At 49.3% G+C, this 13,933-nt stretch overlaps 1 protein-coding gene across 5 annotated transcripts in view; it reads right to left on the bottom strand.

Moving 5' to 3' along the window:
• Positions 1–13,933, bottom strand: part of ZNF664 (zinc finger protein 664) — a 221,096-nt gene that overhangs the window by 64,605 nt on the left and 142,558 nt on the right. The window lies entirely within an intron of this gene.

Raw genomic sequence — 13,933 nt, 5'->3', positions numbered from 1 at the left:
GTTAAAGAAATTCCAAATAACAATACCTTTAATAATATAAACATATAATAGAAATCTGCAGTCAGGTAATTTAGGATTGCTAAGTTACCCCTGATGTCAAGGACCTATACTCTTATCTTGTTTCTCTGCCATTCTTTGCACTGGACTTCTTCCTCAAGATACAAAATGACTGCTTAAGCTCCAGCCATCATATCCTTATTCTAGCCAGCAAGAAGGAAAGAACAAATATCAGAGTGCCCTCTCCTTTGAAAGATACTTCCTGAAAATTACACATAATTCTTCCACTTGAATCTCATTGGCCAGAACTTAATCACTTGGCCACATCTAACTGCAAGGGAGGCTGGGAAATGTAGTCTTTATTTCAGATGGCCACATGCCCATCTGAAAATCAGGAGTTCTTATATTGGCGGAAGTGATACTTTCTTACTTCCAAGGCTATGTCAAGGATACACCTTCCACTTGGCTTTCTTTGGATGCTCGTTCTTGGGAACCAGCTGTCATTCTGTAAGGAAGCCCAAGCAGCCATGTGGAGAGGCTACGTAAAAGTGTCCCAGCTCATAGTGCCGGCTGAGGTCCCAGCCAAGAAGCAGCGTCAACTCATAGAGGCGTGAGTGAGCAAGACTTCAGGTTATTTCAGACCTGAGTCATCAAGTCACCACCAAACTTTAAGTCCCCCCAAGCTGGAGCCCCAGATGTCATGGAGTAGAGGTAAGCTATCCTCCCTGTAATTCCTTGAACCACTAACTTTGGGGTGGTTTGGTCCTTTTTTTTTTTTTTTTTTTTTTTGGCCATAGTGAGCAGCTTGCGGGACCTCAGTTCCCTGACCAGGGATTGAACCCAGGCCACGGCAGTGAAAGCACCAAGTCCTAACCACTGGACCGCCAGGGAATTCCCTGGGGTGGTTTGTTATGTAGCAAAAGTAACTGGCACAGAGGGCTACAGAGTTTGGCTATTTTTCTGTAAGTGGCAGATGGAGGACTGAGATAGGCGAGGAGGTCACTGCAGCCTCTCCCCCACCAGGCCCGCTTCCATCCCTCCCTCCAACGGAGCAGGAGCTGCTGATCTGATCACAAGCACTGACTCAGCTAACAACAAAGCTGATGTTAATTCCTTCTCTGATACCATATCCTATGTATATAGCAGCCCGAGGGCACGACACCCATGGATAGGAGAGGTGGCTCCCAGGACACGATGCAGACATTCTTGGTTATAAGTCCAAGTAATATCATAAAAGTCTTTACTTCTTATCAAGTGATATTGTCAGGGTGTGTCTTACGTGCATGTCTCTCTGGCGTAAAGGATGGGCTTACTGATTTAATGCAGGGTGTGGGAGGAAGGGGACAAGACTAGAGGTGGGGACACAGTTAAGAGGCTGCTGCTATGCCCAGCTGAGAGGCTGAAGGGTTTCCAAATGTGAGCAGTGTTAGAAAGGAGGTTAGAAAAATATTTTGGAGGTAAAGTTAGAAGAGCTTGGATATAGGCTGGATTGGGGGTGGGGATTAGAGGAGAGTGAAGGGTTTTGGATAATTCTGATATTTCTGGCTTGGGTAGGTAGCTGGTGATGCCATCAACTGAAATTGAAGTTTAGGAAAGTTGATGACTTCGTTCTGGGATATGTTGAGTTATGCCCAGCCAGACAGGTGGAGATGTCTTGTGTGTGTGTGTGTGTGTGTGTGTGTGTGTGTGTGTGTGTGTGTGTGTGTTTAGGTGGGATTCTTCATCTTGGGAGGGAGGAGGTCAGATGTCTACATGATGGCCTGAATCATACTCGTCATGATTTAATAGAATATATCAAAGGCTTGGGAAATGTAAGTGCCACTTTCAAGGGTGGCTCAGCACACCCCTAGACTGCTAGCAGAATTAGGGAAGTTAGGAGTTGGGGTGGGAATGGACAAAACAGCTCTTCCTATCCACACCTCTCTATCAACAGCCCTTGGCAAAGTCACTTTGCAGCTTCTCCCCTCAAGAAGTAGAGTGTATTTCCTCTCCCTTTGATATGAGCTCAGCCATGTGACTTGTTTTGGCCAACGGGACATGGTGGAAGTGATGGTATTAGCCTGCAGGAGGAAGAAAGACCTATGGAACTGAATCATGTCATCCCAACTGAAGCCAAGTTCAACCAGCCAACCCCCAGCTGATGTATCAGCTGCTCACAGATACTCAGAGGTCAGCTAAACCCAGCCCAAATCAGCAGCAGAGGTCAGCTAAACCCAGCCCAAATCAGCAGAAGCGCCCAGTTGACCAAGAGAGTCATGAGTCATAACAAACGACTGTTGTTTCAAACCATGATGTTTTGGAACGTTTTGTTACACAGCCTGTGTAACTGATACAAGGACTCTAGGAAATAAGTGGTGGTGGGGGGGTGGTTCTGTAACATACAGCTTGTTTACTTGGAAATGTTATACACAAAAAGGATAAGCCAGCTATGTGCACAAGCATTAGTCATCCTTTCCTTGCCACCTTCCTTCATACTCCCAGGACTTTGGTGATGTCATCTATCTCTTGGGACCAGTCTCACCTGGGCACCTCAGAATTGAAAGGACAGAATAGCTAGTGGAGATTCTCAACCTCAGCGTCACTGACACTTCGGGCCGGGTGATTCTTAGAGGCGGGGGTCGTCCTGTGCATTGGAGGATGTTTAGCAGCATCCCAGCCTCCACCCACTAGATGTCAGTAACATGCCTCCCCCCCCCCCAATTGTGACAACCAAAAACGTTTCCAGGCATTGACAAATGTCCCCTGGTGAGTAAAAAAATCACCCCCAGCTGAGAACCACTGGGCTAAAGGATTCCAGAAAAACCATACGACCAGCCCTCATAGAACAAACTGGCAAACCAAAGCCCCCCCCCCAAAATACACCAATATGGCTGCTACAAGAGCTTCACGCACTCATTCACTCATTCTTGCATTCACAAGCAATCATGGCATGCCTGCTGTATGCTGGCTGCTGTACCAGAGGCTGGAGATCCCAGGCCCTGTCTGGGGGAACTCATAATCCAGTGGAACACAACCACTAGACAAGCACAAGCCCTGAGAAGTCATAAAAGAGGCATTTAATGCAGGTTAGTGGGAGGCATTCAGGGACAACTTCCTGGAGGAGGTGGCTTCTTGGCTGAATGTTAAACACTGAGTCACACTTCTTTCAGATGAAAAGGGGAGTGTTTGGCGCACATGAGCAGGTTCTGTAGGGAACTGGGTATAACTGGTGAGCAGAGCAGCATCTTCAGGGAAACACGACTTACTGTCCTTGGGAGCTGTGATGATCCAACCACTCCCAGCCACACGTCACTTCCCACGAATCTGCCACAAGACAGAAAGCAGACTCGGGCATCTAAGTCTCTGCAACAGAGCTGAGCCAGGCCCCGGGGAGGGCTTTGCCCAGCTGGCAGGGTTCAGGCAGAGGACAGAGGAAAACAAGGCTCTACTGTGGGTCCTGCCGTGAGGGAAGGCCCCGCCCAACTGCTCCTAAGGGCTGGCACACGGCTGCATCTGAAAGACGTGAAAAGCAACATTGTGGACGGCCAGGCAGGAGGGGCTCTGGGCGCCTCACATCCCTGCCTTCGTCCTCCCTTGATCCGAAACACCCATCATGCTGAAAGAGAATCTGACACCTTTGCACCCCAGCTCTGTCTCCAGGTAGGTAAACAGAAATACCATTCATTCAGCAAATATTGACCAAGAGCCTGTGTACACAAGGCCCTGTATTAGGTGTGGCTGAGAGTATAGTCTCAAGGTTTATTGGGAGGCAGGCTGATAGTACAGGGCATTCAATAGTAACTTCCAGAAAATATTTATTGTGCATCTGTTATGTGCCAGGCACTGTATTAGGAATCCAATGTTGAACAGACCCTGAAGTTTCCTGGCATCATGACACTCACATTCCAGCAAGGGGAACAGACAGTAAACCAGTAAATCAATAAACAGGATCATTATTAGATAGCAGTAAGTACCTCTCAGGAGACAATGAAATACCTCATTATCTCATTAGAAGGATTTGAATGCCAGAGAGTTTCAGTGGGAGGGCCACAGACAGCTTCTCTGATCAGGTGACAGGTGGGCTGCAACCAAGGGGATTTATTCATTCATTCAACCGATGTTTATTGGGCGCTGCCCAGGCGCCAGGCATTGGAATATATCAATGAATGAAATTGACAAAGATCCCTGTTCTCAGGGAGCTAGTATCCTAGGAGTGAGGAGAACTAAGGAAATAAAAATTACTTCATGAAAAAATTATCTTACATGTTAGAAGATGATGAAATGCAATGAAACAAGAAAACGTGGGGCAGGAGAAATGAGACTGCAGTGCCAAGGCTAAGGGCTGGGGTGGAACAGGGTAGGGCAGGGAGGGGCTGGTCAGAGTGAGCCCCCTCCGGGTGACATCTGAGCCCAGAGACAAAGGACGGAGCCACATGAATATCTGGGGAAGTGTGTCCCAAGTGAGCCCAGGCGACTCACAGAACTGTGAAGATAATAGCAAATTGTTTTTAGCCACCAAACTTGGGGATGTTTGTTACGCAGCAGTAGACAACAGGAAAGCTAAAATAAGCTCAGTACCTGGCCTAGAATCTGTCCCACCTCCAACTCCTTCCACTGTGCTGGGCTACGTCAGCTCTCTGTTGCACGTGAGCAAACACCTAAAAGTCTCAGGTCAAATTTCCTTGACTTTTTTCTCATCCCTTCCGATCTGCTGCAGCATCTCCTTCCTGAGCCCACGTTCCTGACTGGGTCAGCATCCAGACCTGTCCCACCTCTGGAGTGTCCCCCTGGTGGCCATCATCTCTGCCTCTCTGCCCCCTCATTGCTTCAGTTTCTTCTTTTTCGGACCTTTCACCTGCCCCTTCCAAGGCCCTCAGAGCCTCAGCAACACTTCTCCTGTTGGTCGCACTTTGTAAACCTTCACTGATCTCACCTCTTTTTCCATTCTCACCGCCCCCATCGGGACGAGCCTTCCTCATTTCTCCCTGGGTTATTGTAGAAACATCCCTCTGTCTTCAATGCTCACAGTCTGGCTTTCTCACAGCTGTGAGTGTGTACTCTCTAAGGCACAGGTGTGGATCACCGAAGGGGTACAAACACCAGTGTATCCCTAAGGCCCCCCCCCACAAGAGGCCTTTCTTACTGTTCCTGCCCTCATCCCACTTCCCCACAGAGGCTGTGGTTTCTCTGAAGCCCCAGAGGTCCCCAGGTGGGTCAGCCTTTCCCATTCGTTCTCACATTTGCACAAGACAGCCCCTTGCCTAGATTCCCTTCCCCCACTTTGTCTTGGGTACATGCCTTCCCCTCATCAAACATCACCTCTTCTGGAAAGCCTTCTTTGATATCACCAAGAAGCATTAGGATCCCCTAAGCAGAGTTGCCAATGCATCTGCATTATAGTACTGTCCATATTGATTTGTCCCTGCTCTTTACTTGTGAGTGTATCCCATTAATCAGACTGTGAGCACCCTGAGGACAGAGCTCCTGCCTCATCCATCCGTAGCCTAATGCAGCAACCAGCATAGGGTAAAGATTTATCTGAGAGGTCAGCAAAGCAGAGCCCACAGGACAAATCCAGCCTGCCTGCCCCACTGCCTGTTTTGTATGGCCCGTGAGCTAAGGATGGAGTTTACAGATGAACATTTGCCATCAATCTGGTGACAGGGAACACTAATTTTGTACTCCAGTTGGACAAAATGTTATCCCTCCCCCCAAAAGAACTCCATTCTTCTCATTCGTAGATTTGTTATCATAAAACATTGTACTCAACTGTGATGATTATTTTTTAAATTTTATCAATAAAAAATTTGTGGAACTGTGTTCTATCTCTTATTATATAAGAACCTGCATTTTATCCTAGATTGTGCCTCTCAGCTCTCAAAGTCTAAAATATTTATTTGCTGCCCCTTTACTGAAAAAAGTTTGCTGACAGTGTTTGTAAGACCTAAATTTTCAAGTGCTTCCTTGACATCTTTCAACCTCACAGAGCCCCAGAGCCCTGCGTGTCCCTGCTCTTAATCAGATATACTCCCCACCCAGCCAGCTGGTCCTCAACCTGATGGATTTCACCCCTGATCAACCTGTGAAGTGACTCAAACAAGCCATCATATCCTCCTGTGGAAACTGTGGATCATCTCATCCTCTTGTTACTAGGAAGCCTGCCACCCGCAGCCCTTGCTGGTTCTGCTGCCCCTGCGTGCGGGGTGGCATCCTTCTCCATGAGGCTGTGAATATGTGCGGTTCATACACTCCTGCCAACCTCCTCTGTCCAAGGTCAGGTGTCGTGTGTTCGGCCACCTCATACCATTTAGGGCCGGGGATCCCTCCTTCATCAATGGGGTGCATAAAAGGTGATTGGCACACCGATCCCTGGTCTGAATGAATGAATCTGCCTGATTCCGGATCCTGTTTCATCTCCTTTGTGCCATCTCGCCTCCCTGAGCCCCACCCCCAGCCATCAGGCCCCTCCTTCTCCCTTGCTCTGAAACCCAGCCCCAGATTTCACCCCTCCTCCTCCTCTTGGCCCTTTCATACCATCACACTACTTCTCCTGTGTGTCCTTCTGCCTGGAAGAATAAACCACCACATCCTGCCAGGTCGTTCTTAAAATCTTCTTGAAAGCTCGCCTCAGCCCCTCCTTTGCCCAGCTTGATCCAAGAAAAAGAAGTGATTTTTTTTTTAAACGTTTTGAGTTGGAAGTGTTCGCTGGCTGGTCTGTCTGGACGCTGCATCAATAACCTTCATCCTCTTATGAAAAGCCCTGTATGTGAAGGTGGGTTGGGGGTGCTTTTTTAAGGCAAGGCTGCCAGCTCCCTTCTTATTAGAAGTCTGATAGGTTTACATAACACCTGAGAAAATAAAGCAGGAACTGTGCGTGCGGCTTGTTGATAAAGTGATCCGAAGGGGGGAAAACACCCGGAATGTGCCTCAATCCCGGGGACAGAACTTTGGACCCTTTGTGTTTCTTTACAGCCTGAAGCCAACTCAAAAGCAACAAACTTTGCTTTGCTCAACCCAAGAAAACCCAGTCCGCCACTGTGTTTATTCTAGAGCAAATCTGAAGGGACTGCTGTCTGAAAGTTTGCAAATGTGGGCATTTATCAAACGTCTTTGCGTCTCCCTGAAAGAGACCGGGCTCCCCGGAGCAGGGCGTGCTGTGCATTTGTGTGGGTCAAGCAATTCGAAAAGAAAACGCCATGAATGCGCCTGAATCATGGGAACTGGACGTTGGACCCTTTGGACCCTGTGTGGGTGAGAGGAATGGAGAGAGCCGCCTCTGCTCTTGTCCTCAGACATGGCCCCCAGAGAAGGAGCTCGGCTCTTGTTCACATACGGCAAGTATCAGCGCGTGTAGTTGACCAGATGGCTCTTTGAGGTTCTGGTGGAGAGAGGCCAGGGCAGATGTTGGCTGAAAGTGGCCCGAGCTTGCGATTCTTGTGCCACGCAGAGAGCATGGGCTGGATCCTGTGTGGAGAGAGACACCACAGACCAGGCAGTAAATTGTTCAATGGCCGCAGATTCTTCGCCTCTCAGTGCACATGCCCCTTTGCGATGTTTGCAGTGTGACTTTGTCCCTCCTCCTTCCCAGAGGCAGAGTCTATTTCTCCACTCCCTTGAATCTGAGCTGGACATGGGACGTGCTTTAACCAACAGGATCTGGTGGAAGTGATGCCATATTGGAGCCTAGGCCCTAAGAGTCTTTGCAGCTTCCCGTCTTCTTGGAACGCTACTCTAAGAGCGCCATGCAAGGAAGCCAGTCTAGCCAACTGGAAGATGGGAGGCCACATGATGGAGACCCAAGGCCAGTGCCAGCTACCTGTGAGACCCATGAGTGAGGCCATCTTGGACCTTCCAGCCCAGCAGATCGTCCAGCTGAATGCACTTGAGTGAACACAAGTAAAACCAACAGGGAATCTCTGAGCCAACCCCCCAAAGCACGAGAAATTTGTTATTTTAAGCCACTAAGTTGTGGGAGTGGCCTATTACACAGGCATAGATAACTGATACAGATGGATAGACAATCAGAGACTGATACACTTCAGACCAGTGCTGTCCAATAGGTATATAGGGCAAGCCACATTTATCATTCTAAATTTTCTAGTCATGTTAAAAAATGGTAAAACGAAATAGGTGTAATTCATTTTAATTATGTATCTTATTTACCCCAATGTATCCAAAATATCATCACTTTCAATACATGATCTATATAGAAAATATTATTGGGTATTTTACATTTTTTTTCATACTAAGTTTACAAAATGAATTGTGTCCTTTACACTTATAGCACAACTCAAGTCCAACTAGACACATTTCAAGTGCTCAATCGTCACATGTGTCTAGTGGCTGCCATACGGAAACACAGCTTCCAAAATTTGGAAGATGGCTTGGAAGGAAAGAGACTACAGGCAGGACGAAAAAGTGGGGAGTTCTGAGAGGCTCAGACAGAGACGATCAGGTCTGAACTGGTGTCCACTGGGGTGGAGAGAAGGTGACGGGTTCCAACGACATTCCTGAGCTGGAGGTTGATGGCCGTAGTGGGTTGAACGGTGGCCTCCCCAAAAGATGTGTCTACCGAGAAGCTGTGAATGTGACCGTATTTGGAAAAAGGGTCTTTGCAGATGTGATTAAGTGAAGGATCTAGAGATGTGGGGATCCTAATTTATCCAAGTGGGCCCTAAATCCAATGACAAGTGTCCTTGTAAGAAGAGGAGAGAAGGGAGACACCAAGGGGGACACAGAGGGGGGCAGGGGAAGGTCCTGTGCAGACGGAGGCAGAGACGGGAGGGATGCAGCCCCAGGCCAAGGAGCTCCCAGGTCCACTGGAAGCTGGAAGAGGCAACAGAGGATTTTCCCCTGGAGCCTTCAGAAGGAGCACGGCCCCGCTGACACCGTGATTTTGGACTTCTGGCCTCCAGAACTGTGACAGAAGACATTTCTGCTGTTATAAGCCCTCAAGTCGATGGTGATTTGTTACAGCAGCTCCCGGCAAACTCAGACACTGGCCTCTTAGATCTGGGTGGTTAGCAGACGCCGGGGCTTCAGGGTGGATAAGCAGGCAGAGGGCGGGCAACATGGGGAGCTGGATCGGGAACCATGGGGGCGGAGTGATTCTGAGAGCGGCTGAAGGTGCAGCGTGGCTGTGGAAATACAAACAGCTAGCGTTCAGCACACACGGAGTGTGCCGGGCACTACTTTAAACGCCTCTTTTTATGAGCTCCATTCATCCCCTCAACAGCCAGCCCTATGAGGCAGACGCTACTCTAATCGCCATTATACAGAGGACAAAACTGAGGCACAGAAGGGGTACTTCACACAAGGTCACAATCTGGTAACTGGAAGAGCCTGGGTTTGAACCCCAGCTGTGTAACCTCATTTCTGCCGGGGCTGCAGAGAGGGAGGAGGGACCGAGGCAGACGCAGGCAGATCTGCGGTAAAGGACAATTATATCGATATTCACATCCAGGCCGTTTTAGGTGGATGAACTGTCCACCAGTTTTCCTGTGTCCACCCGCTCAGAGGTCATCGCTGAATGACCGGGAGCCACACAGGGCATGGGAAGTCTCCACGGCTGCCGGCAGAAATCAACCCAGTCAGCCCCAAATGGCAAGCAAGGCTGCACTTTCCATTTCCAAAATACAGCCTGCTCTCCGGCTTGGCTCCCTCCAGGAAATCCTGTTTGTACTATTTCAGGAAAATTGTTGGCTTTTTTTTCCTGGCCCTTCCAGAAGCCCGACAGATGGTCTCAGATTTTCATGCTGTCTCCAGGGTGGCATCTGAGAGAGACACCGTCTTGATGATTCTTTCTACTGTCAGGCATTTTAACAATAGGTGTTGCTTCAACAGATATTTTTTGAAAGCCCGCTTGTATGCAAAGTACTAGGTCTTGGGAGATGAATCAAAATGTATTGATTGCACGTGTATTATGTTCTGGGGCACGTGGGAGTCCGCAAGATTGTAGGGGAGATCCCAAGCCATTCCGTGGGGGCTTGGGGCCCCCAAACAAAGCACATTTATGTGCTCCACGCCTGTTACCCCAGAACACTTTTATCCAATCAAGAGCAGATTAAAAGAAATAACCATGGGAGCCTTAAGATGGAGAAAAAGTGACAAAAGAGCAAGAAGAGGGCTTGCCTTTGTGAGAGGAAGGTGTGTGTCTTATACAGAGGAGTTTCTCAAACTTGCTGGAGATTTTAATTCCTTTTCCTGCGTCTGGGGGAAAAAGGAGGGGCGCCAAATAGGGCAGACAGGAGCCCGAAGGCGCAGACTGCTTTGTGGAGAAGATGCTGTTCCAGCTCTCAAGGAAACTGTATTATAAGAAAGTCCAATGAGAAATGACACAAGTATTCCATGGCAATTAAGCCACAGACCCTGCGTGGATTCTGCCATGACGGCCACCATACATTTTTGGCAGGAAGAGGGCTGGTTCTGGATCCCACAGATCAGATCCCACAGATGAATGCCAGCTCCACCTGCCCATGGGACTTCACATAAGTAAATGCTCTCTCGGGGCCTCAGTTTTCCCATCTGTAAAGTGGGGGTTATAATGGCGCCAACCTCATAGGGTCGGGGTGGGGTGGAATGTGATGATGCTTGTCTCCCTGGCCCATAGCAAGTTCATTGCCAGCATTATGCTTGGACTTGGCCAGGTCAAGACTGATAAAAGGCAGCCTCTTCCTCCAGTGAATTCCATCGGGGATCGGGCTTCCTGGGGAAGATCAAACTTCCAAAGCAGAGTGATATTGTAGTCTAAGGAGAAATGGTTTCTGGAAGTATGGAGCGGACTATGGCCTGTGTTGAATTTCGAGGTCAACAAGCGTCCTAGCTCACGCCAACCCAACGTTTTGGAGGAGTTTAGGCAAAAGAGATGAGGAAGCAAGGCCGTGCTAGCTGTCCACGCTGGCCCCAGAGGCCCGATCTAGTGCCCAAAGCTGATTCTTCTGCTACCTGCCTCAATGCCAGGCTGGCGCCAGGAGATACCAGAAGCTTCTCTGATCTTGAGGCTCTACTTTAGAAAACCCCAAAGGATTTTTTTTCATGCAACATGTTAGATTTATTTTTTAAGCCGTTTCCCCCCAAAGCATTGAAATTTTTTTTTTTTTACCGTGAACGTTTTCAAGCACAGAGAAAACCAGAAATACATCTACTACCCAGAGTCAACAGTTGTTAACATTCTGCTTTCTATAGTCTGCCTCTCTCTCCCGGCTAAACCATTTTAAAGTAAATTACAGATGAATTACGAGGTGCTTCACCTTAATACTGTGGCATGTCTCTCTGAGAAGAAAGAAGAGGGTTCTCCCACACACCTGCAGCTCCTTTATCATACGTAACTAAGTTAATAGTAATTCCCTAACAGAATCTAATACCCAGTCCATATTAAAATTTCCCCAATCTCTCACAAACTATCTTCCCAAAGGATTCTTAAGTGGGGTCTAGGCAAACAGACAGAGCAAATAAGGCTTATCAGCCATTGAGGCGCATTCTGAATCTGACATTAGCCTGAATGGCCAGGAGCTGTCCACCAGGGTTGACTTTGCCGAGGAATGACAGGCCACACCACACCATGGGGCTCGGAGACTCGGGATAGAAAGGGGAGAATCATTCTATGTTTCTTTATGACTTTAGTTTCTGGGAGAGCCGTATCTTGCATAGGCGTTGGCCCAGCCCACTGGCTATGAAACTGGACCCCTTGGTCTCTGTTTTATATTAGGAAGGTAGAATCCACAGCATGGGGTGCTTTTCTTTCCCTGCCCCGTAAGAATCCAGACAAAATTCTTTGGTTATCAACTTTCTTTTCTGTGGCTGAACTCCCTGGGTCCACCACGCTTCTCCCATCGCTCCACACGGCTGCTCCCCAAGTTGGCTCTACCTCAGCAACACGCCCAACACGCAGACACACACACACACGCATGCATGCGTGCAGGCACATGCACACACATGCACACACAGGATTGCATACCACACATGCATTCAAGCAGTGCACACACAATCACACACACTGAAGGCACACACACGTGCGTGCACTGCACATCGCTGCACACATGAGCACACACACATACCTACACGTACACGCACATACACACACACTGCACACACAGGAGTGCACATGCGTGCATACACACGCGCTCATGCATACACAGTGCGGACACACTTGCACACCCACCCACACACACGCATGCACACACTGAATGCACACACATGCACACCTATGCACACATGAGCATACACGCTCATACACGTACACGCACATACATACACACACACTGAAGGCACAGGTCCTTCCGTTCAAGGACGAATGGAAACTCCAGCTCCCAGAATGAGGCTTCCCCACCTCCTCCCTCCCCCTTCAACTTCACTGCCTCCAAGTCTCCCCCCAGCTTTTTATTTATTTATTTATTTATTTATTTTTGGCTGTGTTGGGTCTTCGGTTCGTGCGAGGGCTTTCTCCAGTTGCGGCAAGCGGGGGCCACTCTTCATCGCGGTGCGGGGACCGCTCTTCATCGCGGTGCGCGGGCCTTTCTCTATCGCGGCCCCTCCCGTCGCGGGGCACAGGCTCCAGACGCGCAGGCTCAGCAATTGTGGCTCACGGGCCCAGCCGCTCCGCGGCATGTGGGATCTTCCCAGACCAGGGCTCGAACCCGTGTCCCCTGCATTAGCAGGCAGACTCTCAACCACTGCGCCACCAGGGAAGCCCCCCCCCAGCTTTTGATAAGCTCCCCCCCCACCCCCCGCTCCCTCCCACCAGAAGGAAGGTTGCAGCCTGCCAACCTCTGCTTGTAAACAAGCTGACCTGGCACCCCCAGCTGGGCTGGCAAAAGAGAAGCCAAGCCTAAGAAACGGGAGGGACACATTGGTTTCATGGCCCGGGCGGGTTCCCTCAGCCTCTGCCCCCTTCCGGGGCCCCTCCCCTGGCAGCCCACTGCGAACAAGAGCGAGAACGCAAGCCCTTAGCTGCAAGGAGAAAGTCCCATAAAAAGAGGATGTGGACCCAGACAGGCTGTTGGGGGGAAGGGTTTAACGAGAGGCCTGGGGCCAGGGGCAGGGAGGAACTAAGGGAAAGGCACTTGAGTGCACGCTTTTAACAGGAATTTGATTCAAAACAGTAAGGGTCTGTCTCTAAATTGGCCCGCAGCAAACGCTGCAAAGCGAGTCGCGCCTCAGTTTTATAGGCTTTTAACAGTCCGGCATCAGCCACAGGTATGCTGTGTAATCACTTCCCTCTTAGCTGGGGGGGTGGGGGTGGGGGTGGGGGCTGACGCTGGAGCCCCGAGGGAAGGAGGGCCTCTCGCAGACATGGAATATTCCGGTCCATTCCAGAAACCAAGCCACATGCAGCCTTCAAATCTCAACTTCGACAGGTTTGCCTGGAGGTCGTGGGCACCTGTGGGGCCCAAGGATCCACCCCACAGTCAGTAACAGGGTTTACTGAGCACTAAACCCTCGAACTTGACCCTGCGCTCAGGCATCCAAAAGCCGAAGAAACTGCAGTTCAGGCTCACAGAGAACCTGTAATTCGATTGGGGGCATAAAAGAAATACAGTTGATTCTCATTATTCCTGGAAGTTCTGTTCTATGAAGTCACCGCAGACACTGAATTAGCAAGTACCAAACCACTGCTCCTAGGGGAGGATCCGGGGTTGGGTTCCTGTGAGCCTCTGGTCACAACTGTTTCATCAACCAATCAGTATGTCTCTGTTTAAAGATGATTTAATAACTATATATTATGGATTCATTAACACTGGACTCACGGCCCACAGCACTGTCACTCACGCTTGAATGAAGCTTATGTAACACAGGTATCTTCTGCGTAAGGCACGTCACAGCCTTCTTGCACTCACGGACACTAAACAGTGCTTTTGGACTCACGTGGGGCCATTTTAAACAGCAGTCACCAATAGAAAGCAAAAGACGTGACACTACACAGACTGCAAAAAGGATGCTGGTTTATAGCAGGAGGTGA

Source organism: Balaenoptera acutorostrata, chromosome 13, assembly GCF_949987535.1.
Source record: "Balaenoptera acutorostrata chromosome 13, mBalAcu1.1, whole genome shotgun sequence".
Classification (NCBI taxonomy): domain Eukaryota; kingdom Metazoa; phylum Chordata; class Mammalia; order Artiodactyla; family Balaenopteridae; genus Balaenoptera; species Balaenoptera acutorostrata.
Note: the sequence above shows the minus strand (reverse complement) of the source record. Positions and strands in the feature narration are given on the sequence as shown.